Below are 16,395 nucleotides of genomic sequence, written 5' to 3'. Positions count from 1 at the left end.
AGTTTACTGGACAGTCAGGCTTGGGCCTGCAGTGACAAGACACTTGGGACCTCACGGGATGGGGGTGGAGCCCGCCCTTTCCTCCCGTCCCAACAAGACCCCGAGTCACCGCCCACAAACAGCCTCTCTGGCTCCTGATGAAGCTACTTAATGGCCATGATCCCAGAGACTCAGGAACAAATCTAGGAACCCAGCAGGTTTTGGCAAGAAATCCTTCCATATTTCATTATTAAAATTTTGGAATTTCAAAATCACGTGGCCACTACTGCAACCATGCGACATCATATGTTATTCATAACCAGCAATAGAAAACAAATAGTCTACTCTTGCCTTTTGGGCAGTTCTGAAATAATAAAAATCCCAAATAATAATGGTGGATCTGTTATCAAAATATTGAATGGAATCAAAGTAGAGGGAGAGTAATTTGGAAATCATCTGCCCTACAGGTAGAGGGAGGGTGTGGGATGGGGGTATACTGGGGTTTTTGGTGGTGGAGAATGGGCGCTTGTGAAGGTATGGGTGTTTCATTGTATGACCAAGCCTTAAACCCAAAAGCTTTGTAAGTGCTCTCACGGTAATTCAATAAATAAAATTTTACTCTCTCTTTGATAGAGTCTTTCCAAGTTGAGTGGTTGACGCCTAGTGATTGGCAACAACTATGCCGTGCATTCTTAATGGGAGGTGATTATCTTCTGTGGCACAGCGAGTTTCATGAATGCTGCGCGGAAACAGCGAGACTTAATGCTCAAGCAGGGAGGCCTCAGCATAGTTTAGAGATGCTGACCGGCTCTGGCCAGTATGCCCCCATAGATGCTCAGATCAATTATGAGGGCAGCACCTATGCACAGATCGCTGCCGCAGCGCTTAAGGCTTGGAAACATCTCCCCTCAGGGAATGCAGGGGAACAGATCTCTAAAGTCCTCCAAGGACGGTCCGAGCCTTATGCGGACTTTGTCTCCAGGCTCCTGCAACTGGCAGGAAGAATTTTTGGAAATATGGAGCAATCCCTGCCCATAGTTAAACAGCTTGCATATGAGAATGCCAACAAGTTCTGTCAGGAGGCCCTTCGGAACAGCCTACATGGAACTATAAATGATATGCTTCGGGCCTGCAGGGAGATTGATGCTAATCACATTCAGGGCCAAGTTATGGCTGCCACTATTAGACAGGGCTTTCAGGCGGCCCAGGGGCACCCAGCAGGTAGACCAAAGGGCTGCTACCAGTGTGGACAGCCAGGCCATTATAAAAGGGACTGTCCTCAAAATGCTTCTAATAAGGGGGGGGGGACGCTGGGACTCTGCCCCAAATGCAAAAGGGGTAATGACTGGGCAGCCGAGTGCCGGTCACAGAGAGATAACCTGGGCAATCCACTGATGCAGGGAAATGAGGTGAGGGGCCCGCCCTGGGCCCCGAAAGTTGCCATGCACGGGGCACTCAATCAGAGCCACCAGAGGAGTGGTGGAGTCCAGCCACTCCTCATGGCCTCCCTGTCCACATCAGGGACCTCCTATTCGCCAGCATAGGTCTGGACCTCCACGCCTCCTCCCGGGCCGTATTGACCCCATCTTTGGGACCTCAAATTCTAGAGACAGGAATGTATGGTCCTCTGCCCCCTGGAACAGTCGGTCTCGTCCTTGGGTCTGAAGAAGCCCTCTCGCAGGGGTTACAGGTTTATCCCGGGTTCATTAAAGAGGACTACATGGGGCAAATCTATGTTTTGGCAGATTCCCACCAAGGCACGGTGGTTGTCGAGAAGGGACAACCGATCGCTCGCCTGCTTCTTCTCCCAGCGTGGCAAGGTACCACCCCGGCACTCCCAGCTCAGGACCCAGTAAGGGAAAACAACTCCCCCAATCCAGCCCAGGTGTTTTAGGTCGCCCATATGGCTTCCCGCCCTCGCTTGGCTCTTAGAATCAACTCCAAAGAGTTCTCCGGTATATTGGATACCGGCGCGGATGTCTCCGTGATATCAAGTAAATACTGGCCTGCTGCATGGCCCAGCACAGTGGCCACTGCTGTCCTAGAAGGCCTTGGTCAAGTCCGCCCCAGTCGTAGCGCCCAACCTGGGAGGACGCTGAGGGGCATAAAGGCCATTTCCAGCCCTACATTGTCCCTGACCTTCCCACCAACCTCTGGGGATGGGATATAGTCTCAGCCATGGGCGTGGTTTTGGTCACATCGCCTGGCCACCTCCAGGCGCCTCCTGTCTCTTTCCGGACAATTGCCTGTATTACCAGTGACCACCCGGCCCTGGGCCAACTTCCCAGAGCTGGGTGTAATGAATCTGGGTGATTTGCCTATCTACCCGGCTATTTGGTCCCTGACAAAGGTGACAAGCCGGTTCAAAATACAGGGCCCAAATGAGAGCAGGAGGAGCAGAATAATCAGGGGACCAGCAACAGTGGAGATCAAGGTTGTAAGCCAGGGGGATTGCGAGAACCAATTTTCATACCAGCCTTGTTGTTCTCGCAGGCGCCTCTTCTGGCCCTGAGTCGTTCCCCCAGAAGAGGCGCCTGCCCTGACGGCCTTCCCCTGGCTCGGCCTCGCAGCGCCGGACGTGGCAAGAGCCATCTGTAAAAAGTACTCGAGCAGACACAATGGGGACTGTTCTAACTATCCTAGGGAAGATTATGGGACAGAGCTTAAAGCTCTGTAAAATTTTGTGCTTGGGATAAGCTTGGGTCACTTGGCCCCTGAAGGAGCAAATGAATAAGCACCAAGAATCGTCATATTGTACCAGATTACCAATCATGTCTCTAGAATAGGGAAGGGCCAGGATGTCCATATCCTTGGCAAAGAGGGCTCGATCTATGGTCCTGGCCTTCCGTAACAACTGAGAGATTAAGGTAGGGTAGGGAATTGCGGTCCTGGAGGGAGAGGCTGAGCTATAAATGAGCTGAGCTATCAACTATAAATGATATGCTTCGGGTTCTTGGTCTTAGGGGATTCTGGAACTTCAGCATATTCGGGCTCAATGGGGTCACTATTGGGGTCTCCTTGTAGGGACCTCTCCATTTCCTTCTCCTGAATTTCCCCAAAACCCCTCTGAAGGTTGCAGAGTTGCTCCTGGACCCTAACATGAGTAGTTGAGAGGGCATCCTTCACCAATCTCCAGAGGGAGAAGGTGGCCACGGGAATACTATCTGGTCCCTTGTCCCGGAGGGCCTTTTGGAAGTCGATTTTAATCTGTTCCCAGTCACAAATTCTGAACTCGCCCCCTGTCAAGAACCAAGGACTAACGTCCCCTATCACTGTGATGAACTCGAGTGTGGTACTACACTTAATAGCAGTTCCTTGTTTTTTAAGGAGTTCAGTTAGCTTGGTGGCCAGCTGAGTCTTTGAACTAGAGTTACCCATGGTGCACCTAAATTCCCTTAATTCTTATCAATCCTCCCCCCGCCTATACGCGGGTGAGCCCTGTCGGGTATTCCCTCGTACCTGATCTCAGTGGGACCTCCACTTGCTGCGTCCGGCGCTGCGGGGCCGAGCCAGGGGAAGGCCATCAGGGTGAAAGCAACACTCGAGACACACAGGGCTCCGTCATGCAGGAGATGGTGAAGGATCTCTGTTTATTGTTTCACCTCACAAGTATTTATCCCCCCTCCAAGTCAGGCAGGAAAGGGGAAGGGGCAAGCAGGGGCGTGGGATGAGTCACGTACTGTCAGTCGGCTGATAGCCCCCAAGACCTCCTAACCTTTACATGTGTCTCAATGTAGTGGCTGCCACATCAGTTTTAGACATAACCATAGAGGATGTGCTAAACCGAGGGTATGCTCTAGATAAACATTTACAAGCTGGGATATTTCCCAAAACTGAGGCCGTGCTGTTGATACCAAGAGGTTGCCCATAATGTGAGTGTGGGGGAGGCAGCGGATCAGGCATCCATTTTGTGCCAGGAGGCAACACTGAAGTGCTGAAACCTCAGAAGAGATTTGTCCTTGAGTTAATTTCCTAGAACTTCCCCCTGAAGTAGTGGCTTTATCTCTGTTTGTTGTTATGACAATGTTCAACCCCACTTATGTGTACCTTTACCCTTCTTGCTTTATATATAACTATAAATATATAACTATTAACTATATATAATTTAATATATAAACTATTAACTATATAAAATATAACTATATATAATTATTAAAAATATTCTGTAAGGGGTATGCGGAGAGAGGACTTTGAGATCTATGAGGAGACTAGGATGAGGGAACTATGATGACTAGGATCACGACTAAAAGTGCTGTAAAGGGAGAGATTGAACTATGCTGGGAAGGAGAGAGAAACAATCTGACTAATGACCAGCCTGGGGCCTTGTTTCTCCATTCCCCCAGTCCTTCGTCCATCTGTCACCATGGGCAGGGAAGGGGAATGACTCGGCTTGTGGCCACTGAACGCTAGAGTCCTGTGCACCCATGCTTTTTCTTTTGAAACTCACAGGCTCAACCTGTAACAACATGTTAGTAATCTTTTATACAAGAGCTTAATTTCTCCAGAGTAAGATTCAACAATCTTCAGATACTTTCCTCTAAGGAAAACTTTTTGGGCATTTGCCTTACACGCTGCCAACAATGGCCAACCCGAGTTTGATTTCTCCGCCCCTCTCAGAGAGCCCGGCAAGCTACTGAGAGTATCTCGCCCACACGGCAGAGCCTGGCAAGCCACCCGTGATGTATTCGATATACCAAATATAGTAACAACAAAATCTCCAATGGAGACGTTACTGGGTCCGCTCGAGCAAATCGATGAACAGCGGGAGGGCCTTTACCTTTACCTTTAATAAGCAATATAAAATAAATTATTTAGGATCTGCCTTTCGGTCAGGCTTCGGTCACGGTGGGAAAATTCAAAATAATGGTGGTGGGATTGGTGTTGAAATATTGAATGTAATAAATTATTTTGAACACCATAAAAATTAAAAAATTAAAAAGTTAGAAAAGAATCATTAGCATTTTAGAGGGCTATGCAGGCAACAACGATGAAGAAGCAACAGTCAAAATCATTGCTGAAAAGTTCCCAGAGCTGATGGTACACATACCCAGACCAAGGAGGCCTGAAGGGTACTAGCTAAAAGAAATCCAATTAAAAATTCCAAGATACATCTTAATCAGAATGATGGAAACCATAGATAAAGAAAAAATACTGAAAGCAATAAAATCAAGAAAGGAAATTATATACAAAGGAACATCCTTAAGATTTACTACAGGTTTATCAAAGGAAACTCTCTGGACCCTAAGAGAGTGGTGGGATATGGTGAAAAAAACTCAGCGAGTTTACCCAAGAATACTTTACCCAGTTAGACTCCCATTCATATTTGAAGGAACAATACACAACTTCACAGAGAAACAACACTCAGGAACTTCATAGACTCAAAACCATCTTTATGAGAGAACTAAAGGGGATACTTTTAGACAAGATGTGTCCCACAAACTGGCCAAATTTCTGTAGAAAGATGGCACAGAACTCCATAATAGTAATCTGTTTCAATTTCAAGGGGGTAAATGCATCAACTAAAAGACACAGTGGCAGGATGGATTAGAAAATTGAACATTTTCTAATCTAATCTAAACATTTTCTGACCTACAAGAAACACATTTGAATAGTCAGAGAAAACACTGACTCATAGTCAAAGGTTGTAAGACAACCCTTCAAGCAAACAACTCGTCAAAAGGCCAGGGTGGCCATACTAGTATCAGACCACATAGACTTCAGGACTGAAAAAGTTTATTGACAGTGAAGGTCATTTCTTTTTTCTTTTTTTTTTTCAGGTTTCAACTTTTTAATCAGTTCCTTGAAGGACATCCTAAGTGCCACATAAAACACAACAGAATATTTTTTTCTTCTAATATTTAAAAAATGATATTCACAAATATTTTAAGAAACTTCTATATAATTTGAGTGCTGTGATTTTTTTTTTAAATTTTTATTAGTGAAACGCCATGAGGTACAGTTGTAGACTTGCGAATTTTTGTGCTTGGGTTTCAGTTATACAATGATCCAGTACCCATCCCTCCACCAGTGCCCATTCTCCATCACTTACATTTTTTCAATTTTTGTTAGTGAAACACCATGAGGTACAGTTGTAGATTTACAAATTTTTGTGCTTGGGTTTCAATTGTACAATGATCAAACATCCATCCCCCCACCAGTGCCCATTTTCCACCAGAGTGGTGTGATCTTGAGTTTAAAAAAACCCTCAAGTTATCATGATCTTGATGCAGATTTCTTGTGGTTAAATTCAGAAATTGCTTCCCAAGTATAAGCATTGTATATGGGTTTTTAAAAATGTCTGTAAACGTATCAGATATTTAAAAAAATATCTGGCCATGCTCGAGCGGGCCCAGTAACGTCTCCATTGGAGACTTTGTTGTTACTGTGTCTGGCATATCGAATACTCTCGGTAGCTTGCCAGGCTCTCCGAGAGGGGCGGAGGAATCGAACTCGGGTCGGCCATGTCGGCCGCTTGTAAGGCGAACGCCCTACCCGCTGTGCTATCTCTCGATATGCCAGACACAGTAACAACAAAGTCTCCAATGGAGACGTTACTGGGCCCGCTCGAGCAAATCGACGATCAACGGGAGGGCCTTTACCTTTACCTTTACCTATCTGGCCATATTTTCTTTGCCAGAACCAATAATCCTGAGTCCAAACAAAAAAAAAAAACTAGTGAAAGGAAAAACACCCAGTCTAAAAATGTCCCCAAATTTGTTAATTTGCAATGGGAAAAATTGCTTGAAAATGTGGAGCTTACTAAAAAGGTTTAACAACCTACCTTGGGAGCTCAATTCAAAAATATAAGTTGACATACTAAAAGTTGTTTCAGTGCAGCTCCAAATATCCTTATTGATACAGCCATTTGAAAGGATGGTTCTAGCTCAGAAGTTTTATTCCTTGTGTGTGTTATTCATTAGGTGTGCATGCTTCATCTCGTAATTATCTCTGTAATTTCCTCCTGAGTAGTGGTCACAACCACCCTGGCTTCTGCCTCCATAGTCTTGGGACCTTCCATATCCATAGCCATATCCTCCGGGACAGCTGTCATACCTGCCACTCCCATAGCCCTGATCCCCACCACCTCTGGAGTAGCTGCAACCATGCCCATGGGCCCTAAAGGCACCCCCTCAGGTTCCCTGAGTAGACTTGCCTGCATGGTCCACACAAATCTGGCGGCCATCCAAAGACTCTCCGTTCATGGCACACATGGAATCAAAGGCATGCACTGGATTGGTGAAGGTGATGAAGCCAGAACCCTGGGAATGCTGAGTCTCCCGGTCCTTGACTATGATCACCTCAGAGATGGGTTCAAAGCTGCTGAAGTGGTCTTCTAGCGCTTGCTCATCGGTATTGAAGTTGAGCCCTCCCACGAAGAGCTTTCTGTCTTCCGAAGACATGCTGGTGACTTAAGAGTCCTGAAAATGAGGAGAAAAATCTGCATGGACTGGAGCCGTCAAGGTGAAAGAGTAGGGCGAAGGTCATTTCTTAATGATCAAGGGATATATACATCAGGAAGGACTCACACTCCTAAACATATATCTATCTAATAGTGTACTCGCAAAATACTTGAAACAACTGTTAATAGACTGAAGAAAGACATTGATAGCAATACAGTAGTAGCGATAGCACAGCGGGTAGGGTGTTTGGCTTGCACGTGGCCAAAACAGCCGACCTGAGTTTTATTTCTCTGCCCCTCTCAGAGAGCCTGGCAAGCTACTGAGAGTATCTCCCCGACACAGCAGAGCCTGGCAAGCTATCCGTGACATATTCGATATGCCAAACACAGTAACAAGTCTCACAATGTTACTGGGTTGGCTTGAGCAAATCGATGAACAATGGAAGGACAGTGACAGTGACAGTAGTAGTTGGAAAATTCAACGTCGCTCTGTCACCTCTTGATAGATGAACTGGATTGAAGTTCAGTAAGGATATATTTGCTTTGAAGGAAGTAATAAAAGACAGAGGTTTTATATCAGCCTCAAAAATCCAAGAACATATTTTCCAATGCACCTGGAACATTCTCAAGATGACCACATGTTTGGACACAAGACATATATCCACAAAGTGAAGAGCATAGAAATCAGATCAACTACTTACTGAAACCATGATGCACTGAAAACAGAAGTTAGTCACAAACACAAATGGAGGAACAACTAAAACACCTGGAAATTAAATAGCTTGTAAGTGAATAACAAGTGGTCAGAAAGGAATTCAAAGAGAAAATCAAAATATTCATGGAAACAAATGAGAATGAGGATACTACCTACCAGAACTTGTGGGATACAGCAAAAGCAGTGTTAAGAGGAAAGCTCATAGTTATACGAGCATCATCAGGAAGAAAGAAAGTGCCCACATAAATAACTTGATTTCACAACTTAATGAAAGGGAAAATGACCAACAAAAGGAGCTCAAAGCAGGCAGGAGGAAGGAAACAATGAAACTTAGGGCAGAAATTAATGAAATGGAATTTAAAAAACAAACTATCAATGAAATCAAAAGCTTCTTCTTTATTGAAGAAATAAACAAGACTGATAAACCACTAGAAAGACTCACAAAGAAAGAGAAAAAGAGAGAGAAGCCTAATAAATTAAAATGAATAGGGGGACATCACAACAGAAACTACAGAAATTCAAAGGATCCTTATAATCTTTATGCAAGAGAACCTAGAAAAAGTGGATAAATTCCTGATCTTATAAACCTCCAAGGCTAAACTAAGATAATATGAAGCACCTGAACAGATCTATCACTATTGAGAAAATTGAAATGGTAATCAAAAGTCTTCTCCAAAATAAAAGCCTGGGCCCAGATGGACTCACTAGTGAGTTACTTCAAAATTTTAAAGGAAACCTACTGCCAATCGTTTTCACGCTCTTCTAGGAAACTGAAGAAACACAAATATCCCCAAACAACACTATGATACCAAAAGCAGACAGAGACACAACCAAAAATGAGAATTACAGGCTGATATCCTTGATTAATATGGATGCAAAGATATTTTAAAAAGCTAGCAAATAGAATCCAATTCACCAAAAAATCATATACAATGACCAAGAAGTATTCATCCAGGAGATGAAAAGGAGGTTTAACATATACAAGTCAATCAACATAATAACCATATTAATAAAAGAAAAAAATTAAAATCATAGCAGAGTGGTAGGGCATTTGCCTTGCGCGCAGCCAACCTGGTCAAACTGGGTTTGATTCCTCTGCCCTTCTCGGAGAGCCTGGCAAGCTACCGAGAGTATGTCGCCTGCACGGCAAAGCATGGAAAGCTATCCGTGATGTATTCAATATGCCAAACACAGTAACAACAAGTCTCAAAAAATGGAGACGTTTACTGAGCCCGCTCGAGCAAACTGATGAACAATAGGAGGACAGTGACAGTGACAGTGATGATCATATCAATAGATGCAGAGAAAACATTTGATCATGCCAATGGATGCAGAGGAACCCATTCATGATAAAAAAAAATCTCAATAAAATGGGAATTGAAGGGAATTTCCTCAATATAGTCAAAGCCACTTATCACAAGCCCACAACGAACATTACACTCAATGAGAAAAACTAAAACCCATCCCTCTAAGATCAGGAACAAGATGATGTTGCCCATTCTTGCCACACCTATTCAATATAGTACTGGAAAGACTCACTATAGCAATTAGACAGGAAAAAGATATCTAGGGCATCCAGATAGGAAAAGAAGAAGTTAGGCTTTCACTATTTCCTGATGTCGTGATACTATATGTATTTATTTTTATTAGTGAAACACCATGAGGTACAGTTGTAGACTTAAAAATCCTAAAGACTACAAAAAAGGGACCTAGAAACAATAGATCTGTATAGCAAAGTGTCAGCCTACAAAATTAATAAGCAAAAGTCTATGGCATTCTGTGAGTTCACAAAGTATGTGGGTGATGTGAGGACGTATGCCTGAGAACCACCCCCCATGTCCCCAGGCCTCCCCAGCAGAGAGCCAGAGAGACTGGGGACCACAGCCTGATGGGGAAATAGCTTGTTTAATGCAAGCATACTTATAGAACATCTGAGGGAGTTGAGGTATAGACCTAGGTGTGATTGATCATTTATATAGATAAAACATTTGTCAAGGAAATTCTATTGGAAATATTAATGGCAAAACATTTGGCAGAGGAAATTATCTTGGGGAAATTAACTCAAGAAGACACACTGTCTCCCAGGGACATCTATATTGCTTTTATCTTTCCCTCTAGTTGTATATGTTATCAATACTTGCAGTTGTTTGGATAAACACCATAAGAGACAAATCCCAATACTCAGTTCTATGGGCTCTGAGAGCGAGCAAGGCTTTTACCATAAATCCCAGACTAAGTCTCCTCAGGCCAGTTCAGCTTGTCCTTCCCTATGAGGGAATGTCTTTTAAGTCATAACAGCTTGCATCAAGATGCAATCAAAATGCATCAAGCATTTAGGGTCTGGAGCGATAGCATAAAGGGTAGGGCGTTTGCCTTGCACACGGCTGACCCGGTTTCGATTTCCACCATCTTATATGGTCTCCCAAGCCTGCCCGTAGTAATTCCTGAGTGCATGAGCCTGGAATAACCCCTGTGCATCGCCGGGTGTGACCCAAAAAGAAAAAAAAACATGCATTTATGCTTTCTAGACTGTTCCATTTCAATGCTAGTATAGCTTTGCCACTGGCCCAGATTCATTCCAGTTCCATGGCGGGACGTCTCTTTTGGGGTGCTAAGAACTACAGTAACTGAAACCTGTCAAGTAATTATGACCAACCCAGGAGTAGAGATATTTTAGAGTTAATCAACTCCCAAATATTAGGAGCATAGCATTAATGGAATCTTTCTGTGTTTAACCAAAGAACACTGCTCTATAGTAAAATATTAAAAGACTATAAGGAAACAGAAAAGCAAGTACAAATACATAGCACTTCAAATATAAATCACTACAAATAAGTCCAAAATTATCAGAAAGTTGGGCTTATAAGTAATCAAGACTGACTTGGGTAACTGAGAAAACGAAAGGTAAAATACAAAGGAAAGGTTGAAAATAAACTTTAATTAAATTAGGGATGCTAGAAAGAGCATAGTAAGATTCTCTGGGAGGAGGAAAAGGGGCAATTCACTGATGAAGCCTAAAACACTTAGGGTTAATATCCAACATCATTCCAATATACAAATAATGAAAGAGAATAAAAAGATATTAAAAAGAATCTTGTTCACAACTGTGCCTCAGAAAATCAAATACCTCAGAATAAATTTAACTAAAGAGGTGAAAGACCTAAACAAAGAAAACTAGAAAATACTACTTCAAGAAATAAGAGAACCAGTGGAAGTGGAAACACATTCTTTTTTTAAAATTATACAATGATTAAGTACTCATCCCTCCACCAGTGCCCATTCTCCACCACCACAAATCCCAGTATTCCTCCCACCCCCTACCCCCCCATCCCACCCTGCCTCTGTGGCAGGGCATTCCCTTTTGTTCTCTCTACTTTGGGTGCTGTGGTTTGCAAAAGAGGCATTGAATGGCAATCATGTTCAGTCTATAGTTTACTTTCAGCATGCTTCTCCCATCCTGGGAGGATCTTCCCAACACCCTTTATTTGGTGCTCCCTTCTCTATCTGAGCTGCCTTTTCCCCTAGCGTGTGTGACTGACCTCCAAACCAAGGAGTAAACTTCCCGGTACTTATCTCGGCTATTCTTGGGTGTTAGTCTACTATTTTGTTTCTTTATGTTCCCCAGATGAATGCAATCTTTCTATGTCTATCCCTCTCTTTCTGACTCATTTCGCTTAGCATGATGCTTTCCATGTAGTACCACTTGTATGTAAATTTCATGACTTCATCTTTTCTAACAGCTACATAGTACTCCATTGTGTAAATGTACCAGAGTTTCTTTAACCAGCACTATTCACAATTACCAGAATCTGGAAACAACCTGAGTGCCTGAGAACAGATGACCAGATAAAGAAACAATGGTACATCTACCCAATGGAATACTACACAGTTATTAGTGTTACTACAAATTTATCTATGTATAAATTTGCATTTATACAGAGTCTCCTGCCTCCACACCTGGCTGTCCTCACTGGGGCCCCTTGGATGAGGGCAGGTTGTTTCCCTCTCTGCCCTGAGCAGAGACCCAGCAGCTGAAGACCTCCGGGACCTAGCCACAGCCATGCTGAGACCACTCTCCACACGCTCAGATGAGCCTCACGCATGAAGGAACCGGCAGAGGAACCCAGGTGTGTGGAACTCGTGGCTGAGATCTTCAAGCCTGCTCCGTTCAGGACTGGGCCTCCTCCTCCCAGATCCCCCATCTTCCAGTAGCTAGACAGTTACACCCACCAACTGCCTTGTAACCCCATCAATGGCCAGGATGCAGAGACTATAAAACCAAGCTCCTGGAAGCTTATTATTATAATAGACCTCTTATTCTTATTATAATAGACCTCTTATTCTCTAGTTCTCACTCTCAGAGAACCAGGCAAGCTACTGAGAGTATCTTGCCCGCATATATACCTGACTGGGAACACCTGTAAAGGTGATTAGAGGCTGCCACAAAGGCCTCATCCCTCTTGGAGAGCCCGGCAAGCTACCGAGAGTATCCTGCCCGCATGGCAGAGCCTGGCAAGCTACCCATGGTGTATTCGATATGCCAAAAACAGTAACAATGATGGTCCTCATTCCCCTGACCCTGAAAGAGCCCCCAATATGCCATCGGGCTACACTGGCACATGACAGGGACAAATGGAGATGTTACTAGTGCCCTCTTGAGCAAATCAATGAACAACAGGGTGATAGTGATAGTGATAGTGAAATTTGCATTTACATGGATGGACATGGAGTATCATGCTGAGTGAAATGAGTCAGAGGGAAGGGACAGACATAGAATGTGTAATCATTAAACAACTAGGAATCCTGTGTCTCTCTCTCTCTCTCACTGCCTGTGTTCGGTGGTCTCGGGCCACTTCTCCACCCTGGATGGTTGATGCCATGGGTGGATGAAGGAGGAAACACGGGCCAAACTGGTTAGTGATCAGTTGCCGTTTATTCTATTCTCCCCATGCTCACAATGTTCCAGTCTCACTAAGCCCCCCATTCCAGTCTCACACCATCTCCCTCGCTCAATTCTCTGCGCCCCCACTCACTACCTTAGTCTCTCTCTCCTCTCTCACCAACTTCCCACCTTGGTGGTAGCACAATCAACATATGAAAGCCCTTCCTGACCCCCTGCAGCTAGGGGATCAACCCAAGGGTTAAATGACACTTAAGGGTTTTTTCTCCTTTCCTTAGTCCAATAACTTAATTAACATCTTAATTAACATCTTAATTCTACTTCTTAATATTAGTTATTTTGTATGGACACAGTAAGCTTGAAGGGTGACTCTCCTGGGTACATCTCACTATAGATCTCAGACTACAGTGCTCAGGCAGTTTAATCTTTCTTAATCCTATCAGGGTGCTAATCTAGTTGTTACTTTTTGGATCTGGACAGGTATAAAATCTGGACAGGTAAAAAATCCCAGGTATATGAGACCTGTCACTGAAAGCTCCAGGTTTTACGGAGTCAAGGATAGGTGACCTGACCTCCCCTCCGTCTCCCCACCCTCCCGGTTTCCTGGCAGTTTCACCCAAAAACTGTCTCTGGGTGCCATTTAAGCTCATTAACAGCCATGATTCAGAGACTAACAAATGCCCTCTTGGAAGAGAGCAGCATGTCACAGAAATACCTCCATACCCCAAATATTTAAAAATTTTAGGATTCCAAGAATGCGCAGCCACTTTCATGGCTGCGTGACACCTCATACTATTCATGGTAAACAATACAAAATAAATTATTCAGCATCTTCCTAAGGGCAGGCTGGCATGGTGGTAGGAAGATTCAAAGTAGTGGTGGTGAAAAGGTGCAATCGTGATGGAATGGTGTTGAAATATTTCACTGTATCACTGTCATCCTGTTGTTCATTGATTTACTCAAGCCAGCACCAGTAATGTCTCTATTCTTCCCAGCCCTCAGATTTTAGCAGCTTCTTCTTACTAGTCTTTATTGAATGTTGAAAAATTTAATGTAAACAATTATTGTGAACAACTTTATGAAAAATTTTTAAAACTTTTTAAAAAGTAATGCGGAGTTCATGCCTGCTTCAATCAGCTTAATCAGTGACTGAATAAATAGAAGTACTCCTACATTTAAAGAGAGAGAATATAGGCTTCTCCAGAGTGAAAAAATCCTAGAATTGCTTTTGGGAGAAGGTTAGAAACAATTTATTCAAATTATCTTGGTATGGAGTTCTCTACATACATAAAAGTTAATCTGGGGTCTGAAGAGGTAGTACAGCATGTAGGGCATTTGTCTTGCATGCACATGACCCAGGTTCGATCCCTAGCATCCCATATGATCTTCTGACTCCTCACAGGAATAATTCCTGAGTGCAGAGCCAGGAGTAACCCCAGAGCATCACTAGGTATGGTCCAAAAACAAATTAAAAAAATGCTAATCTGGGTGTTTTCACAGGGACAAGTCTTGGACTTGATGTTCCTTTCATATTCTTATCCCAACCTTTGCAGTCTTCTGTGGCTTTTCCTTTTTTGAAAATGCCCACAGTTCTCTAGGTTGTGCCTCAGTTTCTCCATCTATGTCAAGTTTAGTTTATTTGCATCTCAAAGGATGTGCCTTTCATGCCTTTGGACTACTTCAGGGTAAGCAATTTCTTCTTAGTTTAATTATTTCCTAAACTTTCCTAAATTGTTACCAGCTCCCCTGTCTATCTGACTATAATGGCATCTTGCAAGTAGAAAGTCTTCACAAGGAAATGTACAAAATGGAAGGGATGGCGTAGGGATAGGGAAACAGTGTTTGAGTCAAGCCCAGTGATGCTCAGGTGCTGCTTCTGGCTCTGTACTCAGGGGTCTCTCCCAGAGATTCCAGCAAAGCAAGAACCTTGGCTCTTGTGCTATCCCTGCAGCCCTTGAATGGAAAGTTCTTATAGCCCTAAAGACAGTATAAATCCTGACTCCTTCACATAATAGGTGCAGGGGCAAAATTCTTCGCTCTCTTGGATTCTTTTTAGGCTTAAAGGGTAGTTTAAAAAAGGCATCCACAAACTAGCAAAAAAAATCATCTAATAAAAAATGAACATAAAGAATAAAGCTATAAGGCAGGAAAAAAAAGAAAAACAGATCAATAACATGGAGAATTTGCATGGCTACCAATTTCACAGATATTTATAAATATGGTGGATCTGCAATATTTTTTCCTGTGCTAAAGAAACTGAGGCCTTAAGAAGGGAGTAGGGGAAGATCTCCTGTATATGGTGGATATAGCATTTTAACAGTTTACTCATAGTGAAGGGCTGGAGTGATAGCACAGCGGGTAGGGCATTTGCCTTGCATGCAACCAACATGGCCGACCTGAGTTGGATTACTCCGCACCGCTCGGAGAGCCCGGCAAGCTACCAAGAGTATCTTGCCCATAGGGCAAAGCCTGGCAAGCTACTCGTGAGGTATTCAATATGCCAAAAACAATAACAACAAGTCTCACATTTTGTTGTGAGATGTTACTGGTGCCCGCTCGAGCAAATCGATGAACGATGGGAGGACAGAGCAAATCGATGAACAACGGGAGGACAGTTTCAATTTCTCAGAAAGGGAGGACAAATTCATTGATAAGCAGTATATGAATGGACTATAACCCCTAAATTATACTCTTCGGTCATAAAATAAATAGAGGGAGCAGTGATTCTTCTTTGGTTAGGAAATGTGCAAATGACTCAGATACAAGTAGGAGTTCTTTTTCAGCCTCTAGAACTTCTCCCAACTTAAAATAACCTGCCTTTTTAAAGTTTCCAAGACTTGCAGCAACTCCCCTGACCTTTAGTTGCATGACAGAGGCACAGAAGAGTCTGTCTCTCCCTCCCACCCCCACCCCACTGTCAAAGTATGTGCCCTACCTGCTGCACTATGGCTCTGGTCTTTAATACTTATTAACAAAATATATCCATAATTTCTTAAAAGCATATTGGCATATATTTCATCATAGTGGATGGCTGTTCCAATCACTTTAAAAATATTCAAAATGCGTTCCCTTTACCGTGAGACCCAGATGTGCATTTGTCATTTTTTTTAAAATCAAAAACAGGACTTCGAGGGAATCATCAAACAAAAGTCAGATTTCAAGAAATTGGAGTTTTCTCCAGATTCATGCACATGCATGTTTAGTCTCTATTCAAAATAAGTTTCATAACATCACAGCTCAAACGTCACTCAGATGTGATGGGCTGGAACTGGTGGAAGACCAAGGTGGTGGAATGGAATCAGACGAAGTGGACATGGACACATGCCCTTCCTCCGCCCCTTCCACCATCCCTTCCCTTGACCTGCCACCACCGAATTTAGCAACAGGCAGAGCAAGTGTCAG

The 16,395-nt window shown here is 43.4% G+C and overlaps 1 pseudogene; it reads right to left on the bottom strand.

Annotated features, from left to right (window-relative positions):
* Positions 1 to 6,872: 6,872 nt before the first annotated feature.
* Positions 6,873 to 7,379, bottom strand: LOC130038894 (RNA-binding protein 3-like; annotated as a pseudogene).
* Positions 7,380 to 16,395: the final 9,016 nt, after the last annotated feature.

This window comes from Sorex fumeus, unplaced genomic scaffold (genome assembly GCF_029834395.1).
Source record: "Sorex fumeus unplaced genomic scaffold, SorFum_2.1 ptg000081l, whole genome shotgun sequence".
NCBI lineage: Eukaryota > Metazoa > Chordata > Mammalia > Eulipotyphla > Soricidae > Sorex > Sorex fumeus.
Note: the sequence above shows the minus strand (reverse complement) of the source record. Positions and strands in the feature narration are given on the sequence as shown.